Source organism: Magnolia sinica, chromosome 9, assembly GCF_029962835.1.
Source record: "Magnolia sinica isolate HGM2019 chromosome 9, MsV1, whole genome shotgun sequence".
In the NCBI taxonomy this organism is placed as follows: domain Eukaryota; kingdom Viridiplantae; phylum Streptophyta; class Magnoliopsida; order Magnoliales; family Magnoliaceae; genus Magnolia; species Magnolia sinica.
In genome coordinates, this window is record NC_080581.1 from 32,717,868 (window position 1) to 32,732,245 (window position 14,378).

Here is a 14,378-nt window from a genome sequence, read left to right on the forward strand (position 1 = left end):
CCAACCTTGCCTTATACTTATCTTGTTTCTTCTTGAAAATCCACTCGATCGCTTTACGGTCGACGGGAAGCTCCATTAGCTCATACGCCTCATTCTTATATAAGGAGTCCATCTAATCATCAATCGTTGCTTTCCACTTTTCAGCATCTGCCTCATCAAGAGCCTCCTGAAAAGTAAGCAGATGCCCCTCATCCATAATGGGGGCAAATGTAACATTTAAGTCATCCTTGTATCTCGCTAGTAACCTGTGATCCTTTAGAGGATTCCTTCTCACAGGTGGCCGCTCCACCTACTCATATACCTCTGTTTGCATCTATGTATTAGCTTGTATTTCATCTCTGTCTAACTGAACATTTACAACCAACCTTTCAGCTTCCTTATGCTCATCCTTACAAAACAAGGATCCTTCGTTGAATTTAACGTCACCACTAATGATGATTTTCTGTGTGACCCAGTTATATATCCTATACCCCTTCATACCACCACCATAACTGACAAAGATGTACTTTTTAGCCCTATGTTCCAACTTATATCTCTTAACTGACGGTATGTAAGAGTAAGTATCATAATTAAATACATGCAGTCTCGAGTAGTCTACCTGCTATCCACTTCACACTTCCTCTGGAATTTTATATTCGACGGTCGTAAAAGGGGATCAATTCACCAAGTAATAAGCCATGTTAACAGCCTCAATTCACAACTCCTTACCCAACAAGCCATGCATCGGGCTATCTCCAAGAGAGTGTAATTCATCCACTTAGCCACACCATTCTACTCTGGTGTTTGGCACATTGTATTGTGCTTAATGATTCATTCATCTTTACAATATCGATTGAATTCCCCAAAAGTGAATTCTCCAACGTTATTCATTCATCTTTACAATATCAATTGAACAAAGATCCTTTCACCCTGACAGTTTTTCCATCATTACATTCCATTGTTTAAAGTTGGTGAAAACATCGATTTATTTTTCATAAAATAAAGCCATACTTTTTTGGAATAGTCGTCAATAAACGTGATAAACTATGACAACCGTTCACCAGAAACTATATGCAACAACCCCCATACATCAGAATGCACATAATCAAGAATTTCCTTACAAATATGTTTCCCAGACTTAAAAGACAACCTTGATTTTTACCATATATACAATGCTTGTATATACTAAAATCAATGCATTTAAAAACTGAAATTAAACAACGGTCAAAAAGTACATTCATGCCCCCACTCATTTATGTGGCTTAAGTGTGTATGCCACATACGTGCAGACATGGAAGTGCTTCCGATCAACCTATAAAGGTTTCTATTCCTCTGTGCCTTCATGTCTATGAATGCCCCCTTTGAAACTTTAAGGACACAATCAACCCTGGTAAATTTGCACCCCAATGCCTCGAGTGCTCCTAGAGATATCGAACTCTTCCTCAACTTTGGAATGTGTCTTACTTCGGTCAAGATATGTTCTATGTCATTAAACATCTTGATGCGCACCAATCCAACAACAACAACTTTACATGCATTATCACTGCCCATGCATATTACAATTTACAATCAAATACAATAAATTGAACCTGATAAGAGATCAGGTCTCGGGATCGGGTCTTATCTTTTGGGCTTGGTTTAAAATCTAGCCCAATTAGGTACAGGTAAGGTCCATTTAATTGACTTAGTTATATTTGGGTCTAGTTTGGTGTAGCCCATGTCTATAAAATTAAATACATTTGATATGCTGCAACTATTCTAGTAAAGAAACCTATTCCATACACATGTAAGAGACCCTCTCTACATAATACGCATGTGTCAAAGGGACACGTGTGTGTGATTTAATCCATCCATAGTGCAGGGCCAACCAAATGCTCCTAATTATCCACAACCCAACTCAAACTTAGATCCAAAAACCCTATAGGTACTCAATCGGTATCTTCGGTCTAGTTTGATGTAGCTCATGTCGATAAAATTATGTACATTTGATATGCTACAATTATTCTAGTAAAGGAACATATTCCATACACATATAAGAGAATCTATGTACACAACATGCATGTGTCAAAGTGACACGTGTGTGATCTAATCAATCTATAGTTTAGGGCCAACCAAATGCTCCTAATCTTCCCCAACCCAAATCAAACTTAGATCCAAAAACCCCATAGGTACTCAATTGGTATCTCAATCCTATTTAGATCCAGGTCCGACTCTCCAAGATCCAGACATAGACCTAGTTAGCCTAAGTTTGGGTACTAACCCGACCTATTGACGACTTGGGTCAAGTTTAGGCTGGGTATATAAGTTAAAATTGATTGCCACCAATTATGGTGGCTATCAATTTTGATGGTAAAAAAAAGGGCAATGGAGGAGGGTGTAGCAAAGCGTAATTTTTGGTTTATTTTCCATGTCACGGTATCCAGATTGTCACAAGTAGTGGATTATGTGCTTAACTATTTCTTCTTATTTAAAAGGAATTAGGAAAAAACACACATGTAATTTACTTTTTCTCGTCTAAACTACTGCATATTGTAGGCTTCCAATGGGAGAAAACATAAAAATATTTGAATAATGAATTGAACCTGGGGGATCACATACATTTGTTGATTTTGATTGTGTACCTAGTGGATCACAAAGTGGATAGGCCATATCCCATTAGAAAAGGGATTGGCTTGTGGTAGACATCATATCACTAGGCTTCTAAAAGGAACTGTTAGAAGAAGAAGTCTACACATTCAAGTTTAATCCTTCAAGCTAAGACAACAATCGAGAGTTATCAATGTTGGTTTAAAAAAAAAAAAAAAAAAATCAATAGCCCATCCATATAGTGAGGCACCAGATCTACCACCCTAATAAAAACTATCATTTGGCAAAACTCAATGGGATGATCCCGGACAGTGAAATTTGCCCAATCAATGCAATTTTTGGCTTATGGCCCATCAACTTGGCTGAGGTTCCAGATCAACTGCATGATCAATATGGCTGCCATGTGTGCCTTGATCAATGGCAATACCAAAATAGAAATGTAGAAATAGTACGCATTCAACTTAAAAAAGGTTGAAGATTGATTTAGCAAAGATCCTTCATTCTACCATGTTTTTGGGTGACTAGAGTATCAAATAACTCTCCTTTAGCTTGAAACAATGATAGCAAACTCCTGATTGTCCAATGAGTATATGATTTTAATGATCTTCATATGCATAATGTACGCTACATCTACCATTGATCATGAGCCACCCGAAATGCATTGGATGTCCAACCATGCATCCGTCAATTGGCTCTTAGCATGCTAGAGAAAGAGGGGAGCTAAGGCACAGCAGGTTGGGTAAGGAAAGGAAATTGTAAGAAATACATGGACGAGTAAGGTAGGATTTTATTATTTTTAAATATTATATATATATATATATGAAGGCAATAGTATGATTAATTCACTAGCTAAGAGAAGACTTTGTACATCTTCTCTCTATAGTGGGGACTCTTACCCATTGCCTTCCTAAACTAATATATATTTTCACCATTTGGGTTTCTTTAATAATTTTTTGCTTAAACGGTAATGATAATTTTATTAGACTGAATGAAAAATGCAAAAAGGAAAGGGGATGGCAAGGTGTCTTATAATCTATTGAAATCATCATTCCAATATTCAAACAATGCAAGTTTTACATTTCTTCATCTACATTAGAGGTTCAACATCTTTCCTAATCAATTTATTAATCAGTTTTTCTTATCTAATGCAAATTTGCATGGTGTCCTCTCTATAGTACTAAGCCCATGGTCATATATCTTACAGAGAAAATTTCACCAATTAAATGGCTAGGACGTATTATTCGATGAAACAGAGTTCTTCAACAACACCCATACAAAGTGAAACCCAATAGATAAACAACCACGGACCAAAATCTACTACAATAACTGTTATACGCAATAAGAGAAAAATCAAACCCTGTGACCCACCATGTTGTGAGTGTAACATCCACTCCATCGATCAAGTGCTAATTCTCATTCTCTCACCGTACATATCCAAAACTAGCCCTATTATCCAACAATCAAGTGGATGGAATATATGTCACACACAAGATAAGGTGGCCCCAAACACAACAAGTGTTTTACATGAATCCCATCCAACAATCAAAATAACTGATTGATGGGCCCATGTGTGCGAAATACTGACCCAGATGAAAACCACACCAACCATTCATATTGAACATTGAAGAATGCTAATCTATAATCATATTCAAGCCATCAAAAGAATCAAACAGAAAAAATCATTTTAGATTCCAACATACAAATACCATTTTTCCGTAATCTATGAATTGAAAGAAAAGCCTTCTAAAGTAATTTTGGGTGGAAAGATGATCATGTCCATACCTGTGCTTCACTTTGTAACGAAACAACGAAATGATTTTTAAAGAGCTTATCTTTAGCATTGTTGTAGCTCTCAAACGAAACAACAAAGTTCCAAGCATCATCTAGAATGAGATGGAAGGCAGAACAACAATGGAAAAAAAAAAAATCAGTAATTAGGAGAAAAGGAAAAGCAAGAAAGAAATCGAGAATGGGTTTCTACAATTCCATAGCAAGGAAAAGCATTTTTCTTGGATGGGATAGATGGGAAAATCAAAAGCTAAAGATAAAAAGGAAAATATGAAATGAGGGGAAAATGATCTGTACTACCAAGGGAAAAAAGCACATTCTTTTGTTCAAATAAATAAGTTAAAAACTGGATCAAAGAGGAGTCTTTTTTAATCCATTGGAATTTGGCAAATTGACAACATCTTTAAATAATTCCAAACAAAGACTGCTTGAAAACCATTGAATTATTTGGAGGAATTAACTCAAAAGAAATTTTCAAGATGAAAATTAGCCAATAACACAGGCACAAGATGAAAAAAATAAAATAAAAATCCAATTCCCCTATTAAGAAAACAGAACTGAATTGTTTGAATAATATATTCAGGTGAAAAAAAAGAGTGATCGGAGCACTCGGGACTAATAATTTCCTTAATTGTACGAGATATTACTAGTGCTCCACCAGCAGACAAAGGATTATAAGGATTAGGACCATATGGGATATTACCTCTAGTAGCACAGTTCAAATTCCAAAATAAAGAAATATAGTTGTATAAGTGGTCCAACTCAAACCAATTCCCACCAAAACCAATATGAATCTGACAATACCAAGTCATATTGTATGGTACTATGAACAATGGGCATACTTCCATGGCCCATGCCAACTTCCAACATTGAAAAGAAACAGGTGGACTGAGAAATGCAGCAGCCTTCCTCTGAGGTATGAGTTTTAAGACGGGCAAGGAAGGCTCCGCAAAGAAAGGAAAGAAATGTTACTAGTGCTCCACCGTGATCTATGTGTTTCATCCACACCATCCAACCATTCTTACGGATCATATTATGGAATGAGCCCAAAAATGAGGTTGATCCAAATCTCAAGTGGACTGCACAATGTTGATACGCCCACCATTAAAAACTTCTTGGGGCCACAAAAGTTTTGGATCAAGCTGATATATATTTTTTCCCTTCATCCAAGTCTCTATTACCTAATCAACAAGTTAGATGTCAAATAACCATTACAGTGGGCCCTAGGAAGTTTTTAACGGTGGACATTAAATCACTATTGGGATAAAGCTCTACAATATTTATCTTTCAAAATGGATGGCCAGCGTGGATAAAACACATAGATCATGGTAGGATCCGCATAGCACCAACCACTAGCCACCTGGCTGGTAGCAGCTCACTAGCCAAACCGCGTGGTTTCACTTGGCAATAGGCAACGAAATCGGATTGCCTACTGAGTACCCTCTTATGGTAATGAGTAAACTCTGTTGGGCCTACCGTGAATGGATGTGATTTATCCATGCCGTCCATCCGTTTTCCCATATCATTTAAGGGGTTGAAACCAAAATTGAAGCATATCCAAATCTGAAGTCGACCATACCACAGGAAAATGTGGGAATAATGATTTTCACTGTTGAAACCTTTCTAGGCCCCCATAGTGATGTTTATCTGTCATCCAGCCTATTCACAACATCACATAAATATGTATGAAGGGAAAACACAAATATAAGTTTGATCCAAAACTTCAATGGCCCTCAAGAATTTTTCAATGGTATATGTTCAATTCTTACTGTTTCCCGTGGTGTGGTCCATTTGATCTTTGGATGTGCTTCATTTTTTGGGCTCAGGTATTAAAATTATATGATAAAATGGATGGAAGGAGTGGGACATAGAGTGGACCCCACAGAGTTTACTCTATACGCTATGCATTCTGCTTCCATGGGCAATAGGATTACAACGACGCAACTTGCCTTCAGTGATTTCCAGTGGACCAAGCTACATGGGACATAGAGATTCCTATGAAAAATCTATCCTGTCAATCAGTTTCTAAACATCGCAATAAGATAATAATTTAATGACCATGCTCCTTGATCTTGAGGTTTATAGACTCATGGGAGGAGAGTTTTCATAGACTCATGGGAGGAGAGTTTTCATGGAAAGATATGGATTTCTCCTACACAAGGATGCTAGGTGGGGCCCACCGAGATGTTTGTTAGAAATTCACCCTTCTATATATTCTTCTAGCTCATTTTAAGAGGTGCGACAGAAAATGAAGTGTATCCAAAACTCAAGTGGACAACATGAGAGTAAACAGTAGGCATTTAGTGAGCAACATTGAATCATTCTTATGGCTATAAAAGGTTTGTATCAGGCTTTCTTTTGGTGTTTTCACTTCATCGCATTGGGAATGACCTTATAAAGGGTTTGGATAGCATATAAACATCAAGGTGGAGCCCAAAAAGGTTTCAAGGGTAGGAATTTCTTTCCCAATTTTTCCTCTCGAGTGACCTACATGAGTTTTTTATCCACTTCATTTCTTGTTGCATGTCCTAAATTGAGCTCTCAAAACCGATGGATGTAATCGATTTCACACATACATTTCAATGGGCCCCACCCAGCATCCTCACGCAAGAACTTCTTGCTAGAGCTATTGCAGGAAATCTGCGTTTACGTCCAGCTTCCCGACAACCACAGGAACTTGTGTGGGGGCACACACAATTCTCGTACCTTCCCCACGGTGTGGATTAATTGCGTCCTTGACCATGGGCCACCTTGATATCCGTGTTGTACATACATGCTATTCATCCATTTTCTCATCTCATACAACGAGTAAACAGTTGGAATTGAACAAGCACCATCGTTGGAAACTTTCTTAGAGCTCACCTTGATATTTATTTTTCATTCAACCAGTTGAAAAGGTCGTAAGATCCTGGATGAATGTCACTTAATTGATTTAAAACTTTTGTGTCTCACAGTAAGTTTTTAATGGTCAATCACTATTGTTCCTATGGTGGGGTCCACCTGAGATCTGAATCTGCTTTTATATTTGCAATTATGATGTAAAACAATCTAGAAAAACGAATTGATGGCTGGGATATACAATAAATACATCAAGGTTGCCCCATGATTAGGGCCGTAGGGCCGCACCTTTCCGGGTGAGTTAGGGGCATAGTCTCCGGATCCGCTTAGGTTGGCTGCGGGGCCCATTATAACATGTATCTTATATCCACGTCATCCATTAGTTTCACCCTAACATTTTAGGGTAAGAGCTCAGAAGTGTAGTAGATCCAAAATCAAGTGGACCACACGACGGGAAACTGCAGTGATTAAACGTTTAAATATTTGGATGAGTCTTTATTCATTGATCCTGATGTTTCCTAAAATTTGTTACATTGTGGCCCTAAAAAGATTTTAATTGTAAATCAACACTGTTTCATGTGGGCTCATATTGTGAAATAACCTAGTGAAATAGATGAACAAGGTGGATGTAAGACACATAAATCAAGGCAGGGCCCATAGTCAGGATCCACCGAAGCCATGACCAAAATGCCGGATAGAATTCTGGCGGAGCAAGGCAAAGCACTTTGCATTATACGCGCATGTGCACGTACACAAGTGTATATATAGTACACGCCGATACATGCTTGCGCGCCCACCTACATGCCATGTACGTTAATAGTACGTGCACTACACGTCAAATTCTTGTCCAAAAGATTTGAGCCCCCTCATTCACATCCGATGGAGGAGGCGAGAGATTTTGGGAGGACTTCCCTTGCATAGTGTAGCACACATCACCATTGATGGTACCATAGGCGGATGTATATGTCTTATCCATACCATCCATCATTTTTTTTGGATTATTTTAGGGCATGTGTCAAAAATGAGACATCCAAATCTCTGATGGGCCACAACAAAGGAAACTGTGGGGATTGAATGACAACTATTAAAAACTTACTAAGGCATATTGTAATGTTTATTTATCATCCAACCTATTGATTAGGTCATATATACCTAATCAAAGGGCATGGATAAAACATATACATCACGGTGGGCCCCATAGAGTTCACACCATTGTAAAGGGTGGTGAACTCTCACTGCACCATCAATTCCGGTCAATAAAAATCTTGTGTAATTTTGGTGGGATCCACCATTGTGTATTTTAAACTTTACTCCCAACCAGCTAGTAAATTACCCAATATTATGAACAACGATGAAAAACCGGATTCATATATGATTTTGGTGGATCACAAGATTGAAAACGGTGTACAAGCAATACTCGCCTTCCAAACTCTTTTCTTTGGTGTGGCCCACTTGATTAAGCACCACCAAAATTGTTGAACAGGAATGGGTGGGGTTTGGTTTAGAAACGGTTTTAAGCCATTCCTTATTTGCTACGGTTATAAGCCATCGTAAATCCATTGCTATTTTAACGATCTACGTTGTTATTTACACTGTTTTGTTGGTGTGTCCCAAATGAGTTTTGTATCTGCTTGTTTTTTTTTGGATCTATTATTTTATTTTAAAACAGATGGATGAAATTGATTTGATTAGAACCCTCTCAGTGGACCCCACAAGGCCCAAGCGTCACATTACTCTATATTGGCCACAGACTACTGAACCATTTCACCCTTTCCTTGCGCCAAAACCCTAGCTCATTTCACATTCACCTCATTTGCTTCCGTGCATCTCTGGATCTCCTTCTCCCTCTCCCCCTCCGGCTCTTAATCTCCCTCTCCCGATCTCAACCCTCTCTCGATCTCCCTCGCACTCTCCCTCCTCTCTCGAAATCCACCAAACACTCATCTCTCTCTTCCAGAAAGCAACACAGGTACCCTCTTTATCTCTCTATGTAAGATCTAAGACTCTAAATCAGGCATTTCTCATTTCTCAAAGCTTTCTAGATATAGGGTTTCGATTTTCTTCCTTTTTAAATTTTTTTTTTTTCTATATTGTATTGTATTCGTATATATTCATAATATCTACACCATCTGTTTTTGAGATGTAGTATTAGATCAGAAGGTTTTCTGCATCTGTTTTTATATTTTGTTGATTTTGAATAGAATTTGTATTCAAAGCTCTAAATTGCATTTTTGAGCTTCAATTTACAATGATTTTTGATCTCGTTATTGTAGTACTTCAATGTGTCGGATTTTATAAAAAAAAATTGGTAATTAATTGAGTTTTGGATTGAAATTACATCCAGAGCTCTGGAAATGTGATTTCGAGTTATGATTTTGGGCGTTTTATGTTGATTTTAGGGAGAGTTTAGTTGAGGTTTGGATCCGCTGTTTGATCCTGTGATTGAGGATGTAGGATGAAATCGGAAGTGTTGTTCATTATTATTCTATCAAAGAAGGCCATGGAAAGTTGTGGAAATGTCATTTTCTAGGAAATAGAAAAACAGGCAATAGTGGAAGTGGCTCCTCTCCATAGGTTTGATCTCTTCCACTTTATATCTCTATTTTACTCTTTCAAATTTCATGCATGCTTACTGTTTGATGAAATGGCTCAACAAGGGATTGGACCTTCCCAACTAGCTGTGTTTATTTCTGAATCCTATCATCCTGAGAGGGATTGGACCTCGTGAAAAGGGATTGGTTCTAAGTAACGATCAAGAGGCATCCAATGTTCAATGTGCAAATCATGAGGAATTGGCAAAATCTTTCACTAGGGTTCTTTTACACATTCATGCATCCTCCATCAACAATCTCATATGATTTTTATGATGCATGTGGTTGCAATGTGACTTGATCTGATTTTTGTGTGGCTCCCTGTCGACAGTTCTAACAAAATTGTGTGCCTAGATCTTTGGTTTAATTAGCATCATTAGAGTTCCGTGGGCCCCACCATGGTGTATGTGTTATATCCACACCGTCCATCCATTTTGTGAGAAGCCTAGCAAAAAATGAGGCATATCCAAACCTCAAGTGGGCCACACCAAAGAAAGCAATTGGGACAATGACAACCACTTTTGAAACATTCCTAGGGCCCACCATGATGTTTACTTGCCATCCAACCATTTCATAAGGTCACATAGACCTGGATGAAGGGAAAACACAAATATCAGCTTAATCCAAAACACAAATATTTAGGGATGTGTATTGTCAAATCCTGAGTTGGGAATTTGCATTGTCGAATCCCTTTTTAGGGATTTGTATTGTCGAATTCCACATTATGAATTTGTCCTGTCTAATCCCTAACTAGTTGGGGATTTTTTTTTATTTTTTATTTTTTTGTTTTTAAATGTTGAATCTAATGTATTTGAAGATGCATCTAACCAGGATGAATGGATGCTAAAAAAAACCACGCCCTTCCAAAACTCATGTTAGACACAAGATTTTACCCATGATTTTATACGATGGCCACCTGATTTTTGGGAGGCAAGGAAAATAGGAAGGGATTCACGTGATGGACAAATTGGATATTTTTAGACTATCACAGTGGGCCTTACACATTGATTTGTATGTTAAGCTCAATGTAGAAACATTTTTAGAACATCACAGTGGGCCTTTCTCCTTTACCCAGGCCGGGGACTAGCGGCTGCATTGCACCAGGTGGAGCTAGATATTCTATTACATTTTAGCATATATTGAGATAGAGAATCTTAATTAAGAAAAATATTAATGATTACTTTATAGAATTTATTATTTTCTTTACCATTCAAATGACCAAAAAAAAAACACACTAAATCAAGAAAAAAGATCTTCTTTATCTATAGAGTCCACCTATCCAAAGAAGCCTAGAAGTCTGACAATTGAATGGGTTGGATTGTTTAGTCGATTGAACTTTCGTAACTTCAGCCATACATGATACTATTCACTGTAAGTGATTGATTACAATCAGCAAAACTAGGCCACGCGTGATGGTGGGGCTCACAGACCTTCACATTAATAATGATCCTCTTAATTAGAGACCATGTATGAAGCAAGAACTGCTTGTTGGACTTATTTTTTATTTTTTGAAAAATTCCAGTTTATGCTTTTGTGAGTTATACGTTACTTTGATGGCAGGCTTTTCTTTTTTGGGTTGGTAGGATTTTTGTCTTCTCTTCTTCTTTTGGGTCATTTTCTGTTTCATTTGTGGGTCATCTTCCTATTTTCTTTTGCTTTGGTGGGCCATGTTCTTGATTGTTTCAATTGGAGTGCTAGGTGAACTCCATCCTTCTATTTTGGCACTAGCCTAGAATAGATGATCCACTTGTGTAAGATCCAAGTCACTCATTAGGTGATCCCAATTTGTAGCTCCATGGTTTAAAAAATCAGACTTCTTTTGTTTTTGTAATTAAGGAAGCATATGAAGAGTTTAAGCACGTGCTTCTTGCATTTATATTTGACAAAGAAGATCAGACATCTCATGTGGCAAATGAGGTATGCTGGAAGCTTATCTTTTTCAAAATTAATTAGATAGTTTCTGCCATCTTTGCTCTTTGTTCAAAATTTATTTCTCATGTGTTTATCTTGCACGTGATGTGGGTCCTTCATCGAAGCAGTATTAATTAACTGGAGAACAGAGGAGCAGGGTATTTTGAGGAAAAGCAGGTCCTATTAATTTTCAGGGATGTATGCAATGCGGTATTTGCAATGCATTCCGATTCACCATCGATTGCTCATAGGTAAGGCCCTTTGATCCTTAAGCATTACTCTTTAACCTCTCTTTATGTTGATCTTCTTTCTGTTAATTTATGTTGATTTATGATTTGAGAAGAACCCTGTTTGGTTCTGGTTGTGGTGGTTATCTTCTTCCTCTTAATTGCTCTTGGAAGGGTTATGAGATGTGATTCTATTCTGTTGGGAGTAGATATAGGGTACTGATCCTAAGGAAATGTATAGTTTTTGGAGGATCTGAATTCCATGAATTTTGTATTGATGGTGTGGTGATCCAGTTTATTGAATCATTTGGAAAAAAATAAACAATTTTGTTGATCTATTGAGCCATGCTGTGGATGGAAATGCCATGAAGATTATCTCATTTTGGAAGATACCAACCCTCTAATTTTGTATTGATGGTGTTCAGAAGAGAAATTCTAAGCGAGAAGGTAGACATCTGGGTACGTAAGTCAATCATCGCCCCGTATTTTATAAGAGACTAAGATCGGTCTGTCATTTTTAAACAAAGCATGTTAATGGTGTATTTTAATTTGACATTATCTACTTAGTATAACACATTCCTTTTCTACATGGCTAGTAGATTTAGCATATGCTGCAATTGCCTGATTGTATACTTTACCAGAAAATATCACTCTAAGAATTACATGGAAAATCACAATAGAGGAGATCAAGTGCTTTAACTTGCATTCTTCTGTTGTCTTCCGTTTCCTGCTTCCACTTTCATCACTTACATCTTTCTCATTCATGACTTCTTGCATACGATTAAAATAGGGAAAAATTACTGTGTTGCATGATTATAAATTGGAAAAGTCTGAATTTTTTGTGAATAAGATGTCTAAGGTTCTTAACATCTGCCACCAAGTAATGAAAATAGACTGCATTGAATCAAAGAAAAATAGAATAAACTGGATTTCTCTAGAAAATCCCTCATTTGAAGCTAGGTATAAAAAAATGGTTATGTAACAGTAACAGTGGGACCTCGTTACGTGATAACAGGGCTGTAATGCCCGATCTGAAAATAAAAAAGGCTTGTAATGGCTGTAACAGGTTTGGGGGGGCAATATATAATTTTTTTCTTTAAAAATTTTTTTGACTGTTATGGCCCCTATTGTATTGTTCATATGGCCAGCCGTTATGGCAGCTGTTACTGTTACCGTTCCCGAATACTTTTATTTGAGGACTCTTAGAGCAAGTTCTGCATCCAATCAGTTTTCAAGACATAATACTTGCCCAGGCTGCACCTCTGGGTGAAGCCAAGAAGCTCATCAGTTGTTTCTGAACTGTGAATAATACACGATGGTGAATGCTGTCTCTTCATTTCTCTTCAATTTTAGAAGCTAAAGTGTCGGATGTCTCCAAGTTTCAGCAGTATCAATTTCCATGTTTCCTTAATTCCATTTGATTTTTGTGTGATATCTACAGTTTCTATACACCAATCTATAAAAAGAGGTAGGATCCAGTGTGCATCCAGTGCCATATATTAGATGGTATCAGTCCTATGATAAGATTGGCAAATGTGTCAATCCATCCAAACCAGCCAACTGGTAGACCAGGTTATGGATGGGCCACTGGTGAAACTGTTTCCAACCATTTGATCTAAGATTTCTTTTTACCATCCAAAAATACCAAGAGGTGTTCCACTAATGGTATGGTTTGAATCCTCACCCAAGTGCACGAATCAAGGTCTTGTAGGGTTGTCACCATTTAGTAAATGGTACCAAAATGCATGCTATCCTAAATCATACATTATCTACCTCGGGTAGGATATGAGATCTTTTAGAACTGTTGTTGCCAATGTACCACAATTTAAGTGATTTTAGACATGATTTGAAACTGTTTCAGTGGGCATGGTTCGATATGACTAATTTTGAGAAATCTCAGTTCTTTTTTTTTTCTAGGTCTGCCATGCCTGGCTCAAATGTTTGACATACATCATGGTGAGCCTCACTGTGATGTGTATGTGAAATCTACTTGGACCATCAGATGTGTCAGTTCATATTTTAGTAAGATTGGTTGACGGAAGAAGCTTATTTCCTTGCACATTCTCCGGTACTTGGTTCATTGTCATGATTTTTGGTAATAAAAAATTATCATTGACTCCATGAATTATTTAATATTCGTGATAATTACCTAATAGCCATCATATCCAAGAAATGAGTGGAGTTGTAGTCTTTGGGTGTCATAGTTTCATAAATTGCCATAATATTCATGTTCCTGTTTCATTGAATTGGTCTCTTGTAGGAGAGACATGAAATCCCCATTGCTCCAGCTTCTCTGTTTCTATAGATACTAACTTCAAATTTTTGTTCTCAAGTGAAGGGCTTCGAAGAAGTTCCTGCCTAAATAGTCTCAGTTGCCATTGTGTTGCCAGAGTTCTTAGCCAGCCTGCATCATGGTTCTGCCCACCGCAATGAATGCTACTCAAGGTGAGAACCACCT